Source organism: Lepus europaeus, chromosome 18, assembly GCF_033115175.1.
Source record: "Lepus europaeus isolate LE1 chromosome 18, mLepTim1.pri, whole genome shotgun sequence".
NCBI lineage: Eukaryota > Metazoa > Chordata > Mammalia > Lagomorpha > Leporidae > Lepus > Lepus europaeus.
In genome coordinates, this window is record NC_084844.1 from 66114452 (window position 1) to 66128728 (window position 14277).

The window sequence follows — 14277 nt, forward strand, 5'->3', positions numbered from 1 at the left end:
GTTTGGACCAGAAATTTTGATTGTGAAATCTTTCTCTGACTCATTGGTTAGAGTTTTCAAAATGTGATTCAACTTACTTGACATATATAGGAGTTTCCTTATTTTATGTTATAAGGGGGGGATAACCATAATGATACAGTATAGGCAGCAGTTTATCATCATTTCATTAGTTAATGTGATAAGCTTTCATATGTCATTTGAATAAAGTGGTCAGATTTAAAAAGAAAGATGGCAGTCTTAGCTAAATTTGAATTTCAATAAACAACATAAATTTTAGTTTGATTATGTTCCACACAGTATTAGGGTGTCCTGCATTTTTTAAGAAGATTCAATTTTTGTTTTAATTTGAAAGAGTTACACAGAGGGTGAAGGTGAGGCAGAGAGAGAGAGGTCTTCTATCCGCAGGTTTACTCCCCTATTGGCTGCAATGGCCAGAGCTGCACCAACACAAAGCCAGGAGCCAGGAGTTTCCTCCAGGTCTCCCACACAGGTGCAGGGGACCAAGGACCTGGGCTATCCTCCACTGCTTTCCCAGACCACAGCAAACAGGAGGATCAGAAGTGGAGCAGCCAAGACTTGAACCAGTGCCCACATGGAATGCCAGTACTGCAGAGGGTGGCTTCATCCACTATGCCAGAACGCTGGCCTGGAAGGTACCCTCTCAGTAGCATACACATTGTCTTCCAATCAAGTCTGTTTAACTTGAACTCATAAGAGTTTTGCTTTAAAATTGTGTTTCTGAAGGATTTTCAGAGTATAGATTAAAATATAAAAGGACAACTTAACAGAATCCAGAAAAAAAGATGACAATGGGGTGGGATTTTGGACAACTGGCCTTTGTTTCTGGTAAGGCAATGAAATTATGAAACGAATGTGCAAGACTAAATGATAGAAATTGGCTGAAAAACAGATCCAGTAATTTGCCCTGCTCTGTTCCTTTGACATGTCTGACATGTGGAAAAAGTGAAGTAATCATTCTTCATTGAATTTGGTAGAAATACACTGCTGGACAAAAATAAATATTCATGGAGCCGGCGCCATGGCTCACTTGGTTAATCCTCCGCCTTGTGTTGTCGGCATCCCATATGGGTGCTGGGTTCTAGTCCTGGTTGCTCCTCTTTCAGTCAAGCTCTCTGCTGTGGCCTGGGAAGGGAGGGAGGATGGCCCAAATACATGGACCCCTGCACCCACATGGGAGACCAGGAGGAAGCACCTGGCTCCTGGCTTCCGATTGGCACAGCGCCTGCTATAGTGGCCATTTGGGGAGTGAACCAATGGAAGGAGGACCTTTCTCTCTGTCTCTCTCTCTCTCTTACTAACTCTATCTGCCAAATAAATTTTAAAAAATTCATGAAATCATATAACTGATGCTCATAGAATGTTCTCATACAGGAAAAAAGAAATACTGTGTTTTCATTATGGGATATGGGATGATATGAGTTAAAAATTAATAGAAAATACATACTATAAAATTTATGCATGGATTTAAATATTTTTGCACAAAGTACATGTCTTTTAATCCCATTGTCCACAATCTCAATATTCCCTTGTGTGTGTATGCTAAGCAATCTCCTATGAATCCCGTGTTGTTTTTGTACGACCTAGTATTCAAAGTGAGCCTTAACCTACTGTTCTAAGGTTGTACATTATGATTAAATGAAATAAAATATCACATCTGCAGTTTTGTTAAAGTTTGGATTTTTTTATTTTTAAAGATCTATTTATTTATTTGAAAGGCAGAGTTACAAATGGAGAGGGAGAGATAGAGATCTTTCATCCACTAGTTCACTCCCTAAATGACCACAGTGGCCAGAGCTGGGCTGTCTGAAACCAGGAGCCAGGAATTTCTTCCAGTTAACCCATAAGGCTGCAGGGTCCCAAATAATTGAGCCATCCTCCACTGCTTTCCCAGGCACATTAGCAGGGAGCTGGATGAGAAATGGAGCTTTCGGGACTCACACCAGCACACATATGCGATTCCAGCACCACAGTGGCAGTTTTACCTGCTGTGGTTCTGTGCCAGGTCCCAAAGGACTTTTAAATCAGAGACCTCATTCGTTGGAAATTGAAGATGTTGATATTACTTTTTCTCACAAATATTTGTTAGTGATTACCAATAAACTCAGGGTGCCAAACTTCACTTTTTGTATTGCTGCCTATGCTGATATGCATTTATTGCCAGTTGTCTCTTTTATGTGAAATTTGGTTGTACTTAAACAAAAAGCAACATAAATACCAGTACTGCTGACACACATACGATTTATGATGAAATAAACAATACCTAAACCTTCAGTTGCAATAATCTATAGTTTCATCCTGTAAATTTTCAAAGCAGCCAAAGCCAACAAGAATAAAATGAGGAACAATAAGACTCAAAGACAATACTTAGCAATACTACCAATGTCAATGATGCTAACATTATAATTTATTTTATTTTATTTTATTTTATTTTATTTATTTTTGACAGGCAGAGTGGACAGTTAGAGAGAGAGACAGAGAGAAAGATCTTCCTTTTGCCATTGGTTCACCCCCCAATGGCCGCCACGGCTGGCACGCTGTGGCCGGCACACCGCACTGATCCGATGGCAGAAGCCAGGTGCTTCTCCTGGTCTCCCATGGGGTGCAGGGCCCAAGCACTTGGGCCATCCTGCACTGCACTCCCTGGCCACAGCAGAGAGCTGGCCTGGAAGAGGGGCAACCAGGACAGAATCCAGCGCCCCGACCGGGACTAGAACCCGGTGTGCCAGCGCCGCATGGCAGAGGATTAGCCTAGTGAGCTGCAGTGCCGGGATGCTAACATTTTAGTTACATGCCCTACACTAATTAACTTCTTTCAAATTCTGACCCAAACACACAGATCCCCAAAACGACCTTAATGTACACTTAAACATCTGCAAACCTATGTAGGAAAGTGCCAATGTAAAGAAGCCCTCATTTGACAAGAGAAGACATGGAAGTCTACAAAAGAGGCACATTGATTTAACACACTAAAAGGGAAAGACAAGACAAAAGAGTCCAAATGAGGACAACTCTGCTTATTGTGATTTCAGATAATAAACTTCAGATAATAAACTTCTGTGGTTTCTGATAATAAATAATCCACACATACATAATTATCCTTCATTTTCATATATTTCATTTTCCACATGAGGAAAAAATGATGTCTGTAAGCTTTTTGAAGGGCATTATAAAAATCTATTAGCCAACGTTTCATGTGAATATAATCTAAACTTTTATTTCTTTAATTTGGGACAATGAAGATATTTAACTAGAGACTGATATGAATCAAGAGAATTACTTGCCTAAAATTTATTTTTTGAAAGTCAAATTAGATAAAACTCAAAAGAAAAAGACTACTTTAAGAATCTCCCTACTCTCACGCTATTCTAGACTCTCCACTCTGGTACTAATACAAAATTGTCTCAAAAATTTATTGTGAAACACCATAAATACTAAGATTATAAATCAATGATGCACAGGAACTTGGCTAGCTACATTGAGAATTTCAAAAGTATTGAGAATAAAGAAAATATTATATTGGTAGCAGATGGTATGGTTACAGTAGTCTTATATTAGGCCTGTATATGATTCACATTCACAAATAGGTGTGTACGCAAGCAAAGACCTAAAATAAACCTTAAATCTACACTTCTTTTCCTACATGTACTTTTTCTATGTTTTTAATCCTATTCTTAGAAAAATTATTTTGTAGACACATGTATATTCTATTACTTGTGTGATGCCACATTCTTAATTTACTACCTATGGTTCTCACCACACTCAAATTTTCAGATCATCTTTTTAGCAGCTGTTATTTCCTTCTAATTCAAGTTAGCTGAAAACATCACTATAACCACTTTATCCCATTATTTATGATTTCTGGTCTTGAGGGTTTTGCTGTTTTTTTTTTTAAATACCTTAGATTTTACTGCACAATCCAGAATTTTTATTTTGTTTTTAATTTCCATTTGTTTTCCAAATAAAGTGTTTTTCATTTTTATTTGTTTTTCAAAGGAAGTTTTTGATTTTTTTTCAAATAAACTGTTTTTCACTGTATTTTTAAGCCACAGACAGTAGAGCGACAGATCTTTCAGCTGGTTCACTACCTCAAATATTCATAACAGCCCGAGATGAACGAGACTGAAGTAAAAAACTTGAAACTCTGCCTTAGTCTTCCATTGTTGCTGTGGACTCATTTTGAGAGGAAAAGCATGGTGGGGACAAGGGGCACGGAGTCATGACACAGATGCTGGGAGTCAGGAGAAAGCAGGTTAGAGGTGAGCAGATTGCAGACTCATTTCAGTTGGTGCAGCAGCTTATATAGACAAGGCAGCCAATCTGGTCAAGGGGAAGTTTATGCCCTAACCAATCACTGCCTGTTTCCAGGCAGGCTCCTTTGCGAGGTGGATTCTGAAGCCATTCCTGAGTAACTGATGCTCACTTGCCAGCAGCCATCTCGGCATGGCCTTCTCATTCCACCATTCCAGGTATATGGCAAAGATACAGGTACGTGAGTCATCACCTGCTCCTTCCCTGAGTGCACATTACCATGGAGTGTGAGAGAAAGCAAAGGAGCTGGAATTCAAAGCATACAATCTAATATGACATACAGGCATCAAAGTGGCATCTGAACTGTTTTGCCATTCACCTGCCCAGTTAAAAAATTATATTGAACTAACTGTTGAGCTTATTCAGGGGAAAATTACTTATTATCCTGACAGCTTTGTCAGAGTACGTTGAGCCTGGTGTCTGAGCACTGCCCTTTTACTGGAACTAGTATGAGGCAGCTCATGGAATCCAAGCAGTCTTATGCAAGAGAGAAAATTGCATACCCATTTGCTTACATGTTCACTCTTCTTTTGCTTCAGAAATAATCTTGTAAAATATTTGCAGCACTTTTATAGAGATTAGCCAAATTAGATTGGTTATTGAAAGTGTTTTCTCTGTGATACCAGCAGTATAATGATATACATAAAACTTAAAATCAGCAAAAAGTTGGATAGAGAGAACACTTCAGTTTTCATAAAGATAATAGTTTATAAATTGTTTTACCTTTCTTAAATAGAGGGAAATCTCCAGAGCACTTTGATAACTTCTCTGAAGACAAATAAAGCAGTGTCTGAACAGTAATACTGACTTTCTTCACCATTACTTTAATGTGTAGATGATAGAGAACAAAGCAAAAATAATGCCCTGTTATCTTTAAAACTAACTTTAGTTAGTGAGATACACACACACAGAATAAAACCATTTCAAATAGACAATACATGCATAGGGCTGCATATTTCAAATATATTTATAGTAAAAATAATTTTTGTGAAGTTACATAGCTCCCAGAATTCTTATTCCTGTCAAGGTCACATAGAATTTCAGTATTTCACAAATTTTGATGGAGCATAACTATTAACTTAACTAGAGAGAAACAATTACAGTTGGAAAATGTTAACACAGTTGGAAAATCAAACCTTATAAGTATGCTTAGAAGTTCTCATGCCATCTGAACACTTGAGCCTGAAATGATATCCATTCCACACATTTATATTCACTAGTACAAGCTCAAACCTCAACTCAGAACCAATTATCCCACTTACAGACAGAAAATTATCAAATTTGATGAGTTGAATATTATACTATGAGTTGCAATAATGAGGAGAAATATCATGATTTCTCTGATTTTATACCACATGCTCATTTAAATTCAGCATGGTATCTTCCGGTTCATCAAAGTACTCCATTAAAAATTTATAACATTTGGAAATAAGGTGAAAATTGTAGTTTGACAGTTATGCAGTTATTCATGGGCAGGTAAATACATTTGAAAATATATTTAAATTATACCTTAAAATATGTTGTACATTAGTAACACTGATAAAATCAAATACTCTGACTAGAAAAGCAAACATATCTAGCTTTTGATGATAAAGTAAAATGTAATAATATTTTCTGAGGCTTATCAAGTACTGTAAGTTTGAAATTTTAGAAATTCAATACATGGTTCTGGCACCATGGCATAGTAGATTAAACCTTCACCTGTGATAGCAGCATCCCATATGGGCAGTGGCTCATGTCTTGGCTGCTCCTCTTCCAATCCAGCTCTCTGGTCCAAGGCACGGAAAGTCAATGGAGGATGGCACAAGTGCTTGGACCCCAGCACTCACATTGGAGACCCAGAAGAAATTCTTGGCTCCTGGCTTCAGATTGGCCTAGTTCTTGCCATCATAGCCTTTGGGGAGTGAATCAATAGATGGAAGATCTCTGTCTCTCTTGCCTTCTCTCTGTAACTCAGACTCTCAAATTAATAAATAAATCTTTAAAAAATCAAGTCTCAAAATGGCATGCTAAAGAATGAATATTTTTTAAATAGAAAGAAACTGCATATACTTGGGGCCAGCATTGTGACATAGCAGGTAAAGCTGCTGCCTGTGATTTCACCATCCCACATAGACACTGCTTTCTGTCCCGGGTGCTTCACCTCTGATCCAGCTCCCTGATAACAGTGTGGGAAAAGCAGTGAAGATGGCCCAAGTGTTTGATTCTCTGCCTCTCATGCAGGATAGCTGGATGAGGCTCCAGCTCCTGGCTTTGGCCTGGTCCAACGATGGCAGTTATGATCATCTGGGAAGTGAACCAGCAGACAGAAGATTATTCTCTGTGTCTCTCCTGATCTCTTTAACTCTGCCTTTCAAAATAAATAAGTAAATCTAAAAATTGAATGCACTCATGAAGCTCCACCTACTGTTTTATCATAAACTTAATGAATGCACTGATAATTCTAACAGATGGAACTAGACATAAAGAATTAGAATGTTATATTTGCTAATGTATAGAAACCAAGGTGAGTGATTACATTCAAAAGATGTGAGATCTGTCCTTAATGTGTTGTCTAATGTGCAGTGATGCTATAACTAGTACTGAAACAGTATTTTTACACTTTGTGTTTCTGCGTGGGTACAAACTGATGAGATCTTTACTAATTATATACTGAATCGATCTTCTGTATATAAAGATAATTGGAAATGAAAAAAAAACCTGGTGTTAAATTGGAAATGGCATAGAAAATTAATTAATATAAAAAATTATGTAGGATCTCTGTCTTTAATGTGCTGTACACTCTTATTTAATGCTATAACTAGTACTCCAACAGTATTTTTTTTTCACTTTGTGTTGCTATATGGGGGCAAACTGTTGAAATCGTTACCTAATATATACTAAACTGATCTGTATATAAAGAGAATTGAAAATGAATCATGATGTGATTGGAAGGGGAGAGGGAGCGGGAAAGGGGAGGGTTGTGGGTGGGAGGGAAGTTTTGGGAGGGGGAAGCCATTGTAACCCATGGGCTGTACTTTGGAAATTTATATTCATTAAATAAAAGTTTAATAAAAAAGATGAGTATAAAAACATATTTGACTTTGGAATGTGTTGCAGTTATATTAATATGCATATAGTTTATACTTCAGAATATTCACTTTCTGCAAAATAGTCTATAAAATAAAAGCTTTGAAGGAATCAATCTCAATCAATCATCTTTGTATAAAGAACTTTCGAGGGCCCTTGGTAGATACTATTTTGTGCAATACTTCTAAACATGAAAATCTGATGATTTGACTTGTAAATAGCCATTTTATTTTTTCAAGTGAAACTATACTTGAATGCCAATATATGAACAGGAAAAACTTGCTGACATGAGAAGCCTAATATGCTATCTCTCATCAGCCTCTCCTTTTCTTAGGGGTTGTTTCTGAGCTATTTGTGAGGACTGCTAAGATTTGTAGAACCATTTAAACTTTAAACTTTTGGGAGATTTTTCTTTCTCTAAGATTTTGCTTTAGTTATAATCTAAAAGTGAGTTAAGCATGCATCTACATTTTTATTGAGAGTAAAGTTTGGACTTTCACAGACTGATTTTCTATTTTCTTGTAAATAGATGGCAATTATGAATCTGAGTTTTCATTAATATGCTTTATTTTATTTTTGCAACATTGTACCAAATCTATTTGTTTCAAACAAATAATTTTGAAAATTACTGCTTCCTAAGAAAAGCATTTTTTAAAAATATTTTTAAATAGATCTATCCATCTACCAGAAAGGCAGAGTGTTAGAAAGGGGAGACAGAAAGGTCTTCCATCTTCTGGTTAGCTTCCAAAATGAGTGCAATAGCCAGCACTGGGCCACGGTGAATCAAGGAGCCTGGAACTTCATTCAGGATTCACACATGGGTTATCAGTGGCCGAGTACCTGGTCCATATCCTCTGCCTGTCCAGGTGCATTAGCAGGAAGCTGGGTTGGAAATGCAGAGGACTAGGATTCAAACCAGCACTGTGATGTAGGGTGGTGGTGTCCCAAGTGGCACTTAACCTGCTGCATCTTAATGCCAACCGTAAGAGGAGTAATTTTGAAATAATTTTCAGGCTTTCATATTTGCTGACTGTATTTTAAAGAAAGAATTCCTTAAAGTCATCCTGAGTTTTACGGTATGTTTTTATGTAGAATATAAATATGGAAGCATATTAGCTACAGCTTATAGTTTGACAATATTATGTGTTGATTTCAGATTTTGATTGTTCAGATGCTGTGCTGTTTTATATTAAGGTGTGATTTGAATTTATTTTATTTTATTTATTTATTTTTTTTTGACAGGCAGAGTGGACAGTGAGAGAGAGACAGAGAGAAAGGTCTTCCTTTTGCCATTGGTTCACCCTCCAATGGCTGCTGCGGTAGGTGCGCTGCTGCCGGTGCACCGCGCTGATCCGATGGCAGGAGCCAGTTGCTTATCCTGGTCTCCCATGGGGTGCAGGACCCAAGCACTTGGGCCATCCTGCACTGCACTCCCTGGCCACAGCAGAGAGCTGGCCTGGAAGAGGGGCAACCGGGACAGGATCGGTGCCCCGACCGGGACTAGAACCCGGTGTGCTGGCGCTGCAAGGCGGAGGATTAGCCTAGTGAGCCACGGCGCCGGCGTGATTTGAATTTATTACAGGTGTTGTGCTAAAGATAAGTTAGCAGTTCTTAAAAGCAATGTTGAAGGCACTAAACATGCCATGTCTTCATTTTCAATATTACTTTAAATAGAAATAAATCTTGGTTGTCACACAGAATTGGAAGGATTTACAGGGAAATGGTTTGATGAAAAAAAGTTCTGAAAACATAAACATATCAACATATCAACATGAAAAACACAGCAGTGTTGGATTGTGTTGGGGTGGGATGGTTTACTACAATGAGGTATATAGAGCTCTTATTTGTGCATGGCTGCTTGACATGACAATGTGAGAAGTGAATAGTTGATGGAGAATGAAAATGCAATCATAAGTAAATTCCACTGGAATTTTCATAAACAAATATACTCTTCAATAAGCTCATATATATTAACCATATATTTAATACTGTAAGTAAATCACTGGCACACATCTTCAAATTTTAAAAATGCTGCTATGAGAAGTGATACTAATTACACATCTAAAATAAATGTTGGGGGGGGCGGAGCCAAGATGGCGGATAGTGAGGACGTGTGCCTTAGTTTGGGAAAATAAACTTTCATAAAAGTGGAATTACTGTAGCCTCAGGAAAAGACTCAAGAAAAAAACTGCAGAGGAAACGCTTCCGGATCTCGTGGATGAGACACAGAGGACTTACAGGGAACCCACCGCGTGGAAAACCAACCGAGAGGAGCCGAGTGGCAGCGGCGAGAGAGGAGCCAGAGCCTCAGAATCTCGCCAGCGCGGGAACGGAGGAGGAGGGTAAGACAAAGACCTGAGAAGTCCGAGACATTGGGGGGAGGGGGAACAGAGGCCTCTCCCTTCACTCACCAAGCAAAACAAAGAACACTGCGAATTTACATATGTAAAGCTCAGCCAAACCCAGTATCTTTAGCGAAACTGGAGAACACATTGAGGGCTGCATAATCTCTGTGGATGGTCCCAGGGGTAGATCAAACGAATACTCACAAAGGCCAGATTTCAACTACACTCAACCCCACTCCCAACTGAGTCAAAAAAAAAAAAAAGAGAGAGAGAGAGAGCGAGCCAGCAAGGAGCAAGTGAGTGAGAAATCTGGGAGAGTTGCTCTTTACACAGCCTTAAACCTGAAGAAACAAGCATAGCTCTCTGGCCACACCCATCACAGCCCCTAAGGCTCCAACAAAGCAGACAGCTCACTTAGAGGCATAGTATAACGAGAGAAAAAAACAAAAACAAAAACACCACAAATTATCTCTAACATGCCAAGCAAGAAACATAGAAGCGGAGGTACCAAGGACAGGGAAGGCACTATGACGCCCCCAAGTGAACAAGACACGCCAATGCAAGATTATGAAGATTATGAGATAGAAGAAATGAAAGATACAGATTTCAAAAAATTTATGATAAGAACATTAAGAAGTTCTCAAAAACAAATTCTTGAACTACAGAAATCCTTAATGGACAAGATAGAAAATCTCTCCCGTGAAAATGAAATATTAAGGAGGAATCAAAATGAAATGAAAAAACTAATGGAGCAGGAATTCGCGATACTGACAAAAAACCACAATGAAATGAAGAACACAATAGATCAAATGGCAAACACATTAGAGAGCCTTAAAAACAGAATGGGTGAAGCAGAAGAGAGAATATCGGAATTAGAAGACAGAGAACAGGAAAGGGAACAGTCAAATCAAAGAAAAGAAGAAGAAATCAGAAATCTAAAAAATACTGTCAGGAACCTACAGGATACTATTAAAAAACCTAACATTCGGGTTCTAGGAGTTCCTGAAGGCATGGAAAGGGAGAAAGGATTAGAAGGAATTTTTAGTGAGATACTAGCAGAAAATTTCCCAAGTTTGGAGAAGGACAGAGACATCCTAGTACAGGAAGCTCAGAGAACCCCTAATAAACATGATCAAAAGAGATCCTCACCACGACACGTCGTAATCAAACTCACCACAGTGAAACACAAAGAAAAGATCCTAAAATGTGCAAGAGAGAAACGCCAGATTACTCTCAGAGGATCTCCAATTAGACTTACAGCTGATTTCTCATCAGAAACCCTACAAGCCAGGAGAGAATGGCGAGATATAGCCCAGGTACTAAGAGAGAAAAACTGCCAGCCCAGAATATTATATCCTGCAAAGCTCTCATTTGTGAATGAAGGTGAAATTAAGACCTTTCACAGCAAACAGAAATTGAAAGAATTTGTCGCCACTCGTCCAGCCCTGCAAAAGATGCTTAAAGATGTGTTACATACAGAAACACAGAAACACGGTCACCAATATGAAAGAAGTTAAAGGAAGGAAACCTCACAGCAAAAGATCACAGGAATCTCAAACCAGATATTAGAAAATATCTTTGGCAAATGGCAGGGCAAAGTTACTCCTTCTCAATAGTCACATTGAATGTTAATGGCTTGAACTGTCCAGTTAAAAGACACCGATTGGCTGACTGGGTTAAGGAACAAAACCCATCCTTTTGCTGCTTACAAGAAACCCATCTATCCAACAATGATCCATACAAGCTGAGAGTGAAAGGCTGGAAAAAGTTATACCACGCCAACAGAAATGAAAAGAGAGCGGGCGTAGCCATCTTAATATCGGACAACATAAACTTTACCACAAAAACTGTTAGGAGAGACAAAGAGGGGCACTATATAATGATTAAGGGATCCATTCAACAGGAAGATATAACGATTATCAACATATATGCACCTAATCATAGGGCACCAGCTTATTTAAAAGACTTGTTAAGGGACTTAAAGGGAGACTTAGACCCCAATACAATAGTACTGGGGGACTTCAATACTCCACTCTCAGAGATAGACAGATCAACAGGACAGAAGATCAACAAGGAGACAGTAGATTTAAATGACACTATAGCCCAAATGGATCTAACAGATATCTACAGAACATTTCATCCTACATCTAAGGACTTTACATTCTTCTCAGCAGTACATGGAACCCTCTCTAGGATTGACCACATACTAGGCCATAAAGCAAGTCTCAGCAAATTCAAAAGAATTAGAATCATACCATGCAGCTTCTCAGACCACAAAGGAATGAAATTGGAAATTGGCAACTCAGGAATCCCTAGAGCACGTGCAAACACATGGAGATTGAACAACATGCTCCTGAATGAACAATGGGTCATAGAAGAAATTAAAAGAGAAATCAAAAATTTTCTGGAAGTAAATGAGGATAACAGCACAACATACCAAAACCTATGGGATACAACAAAAGCAGTGTTAAGAGGAAAGTTTATATCAATAGGTGCCTACATCAAGAAATTGGAAAGGCACCAAATAGATGAGCTTTCAAGTCATCTCAAGGATCTAGAAAATCTGCAGCAAGCCAAACCCAAACCCAGTAGGAGAAGAGAAATAATTAAAATCAGAGAAGAAATCAACAGGATTGAATCCAAAAAAACATTACAAAAAATCAGCCAAACGAGGAGCTGGTTTTTTGAAAAAATAAACAAAATTGACACCCCATTGGCCCAACTAACTAAAAAAAGAAGAGAAAAGACCCAAATCAATAGGATCAGAGATGAAATGGGAAACGTAACAACAGACGCCACAGAAATAAAAAGAATCATCAGAAATTACTACAAGGACTTGTATGCCAGCAAACAGGGAAATCTATCAGAAATGGACAGATTCTTGGACACATACAACCTCCCTAAATTGAGCCAGGAAGACATAGAAAACCTAAACAGACCAATAACTGACACAGAAATTGAAACAGTAATAAAGGCCCTCCCAACAAAGAAAAGCCCAGGGCCAGATGGATTCACTGCTGAGTTCTACCAGGCATTTAGAGAAGAACTAACTCCAATTCTTCTCAAACTATTCAGAGCAATCGAAAAAGAGGGAATCCTCCCAAATTCTTTCTATGAAGCCACCATCACCTTAATTCCTAAGCCAGAAAGAGACGCAACATTGAAAGAGAATTACAGACCAATATCCCTGATGAACATAGATGCAAAAATACTCAATAAAATTCTGGCCAATAGAATGCAACAACACATCAGAAAGATCATCCACCCAGACCAAGTGGGATTCATCCCCGGTATGCAGGGATGGTTCAACATTCGCAAAACAATCAACGTAATACACTACATTAACAGACTGCAGAAGAAAAACCATATGATTCTCTCAATAGACGCAGAGAAAGCATTTGATAAAATACAACACCCTTTCATGATGAAAACTCTAAGCAAACTGGGTATGGAAGGAACATTCCTCAATACAATCAAAGCAATATATGAAAAACCCACGGCCAACATCCTATTGAATGGGGAAAAGTTGGAAGCATTTCCACTGAAATCTGGTACCAGACAGGGATGCCCTCTCTCACCACTGCTATTCAATATAGTTCTGGAAGTTTTGGCCAGAGCTATTAGGCAAGAAAAAGAAATTAAAGGGATACAAATCGGGAAGGACGAACTCAAACTATCCCTCTTTGCAGATGATATGATTCTTTATTTAGGGGACCCAAAGAACTCTACTAAGAGACTGCTGGAACTCATCGAAGAGTTTGGCAAAGTAGCAGGATATAAAATCAATCCACAAAAATCAACAGCCTTTGTATACACAGGCAATGCCACGGCTGAGGAAGAACTTCTAAAATCAATCCCATTCACAATAGCTACAAAAACAATCAAATATCTTGGAATAACCTTAACCAAAGACGTTAAAGATCTCTACGATGAAAACTACAAAACCTTAAAGAAAGAAATAGAAGAGGATACCAAAAAATGGAGAAATCTTCCATGCTCATGGATTGGAAGAATCAATATCATCAAAATGTCTATTCTCCCAAAAGCAATTTATACATTCAATGCAATACCCATTAAGATCCCGAAGACCTTCTTCTCAGACCTAGAAAAAACGATGCTGAAATTCATATGGAGACACAGAAGACCTCGAATAGCCAAAGCAATCCTGTACAACAAAAACAAAGCCGGAGGCATCACAATACCTGATTTCAGGACATACTACAGGGCAGTTGTTATCAAAACAGCATGGTACTGGTACAGAAACAGATGGATAGACCAATGGAACAGAATAGAAACACCAGAAATCAATCCAAACATCTACAGCCAACTTATATTTGACCAAAGATCCAAATCTAATCCCTGGAATAAGGACAGTCTATTCAATAAATGGTGCTGGGAAAATTGGATTTCCACGTGCAGAAGCTTGAAGCAAGACCCATACCTATCACCTTACACAAAAATCCACTCAACATGGATTAAAGACTTAAATCTACGACCCGAAACCATCAAATTATTAGAGAGCATTGGAGAAACC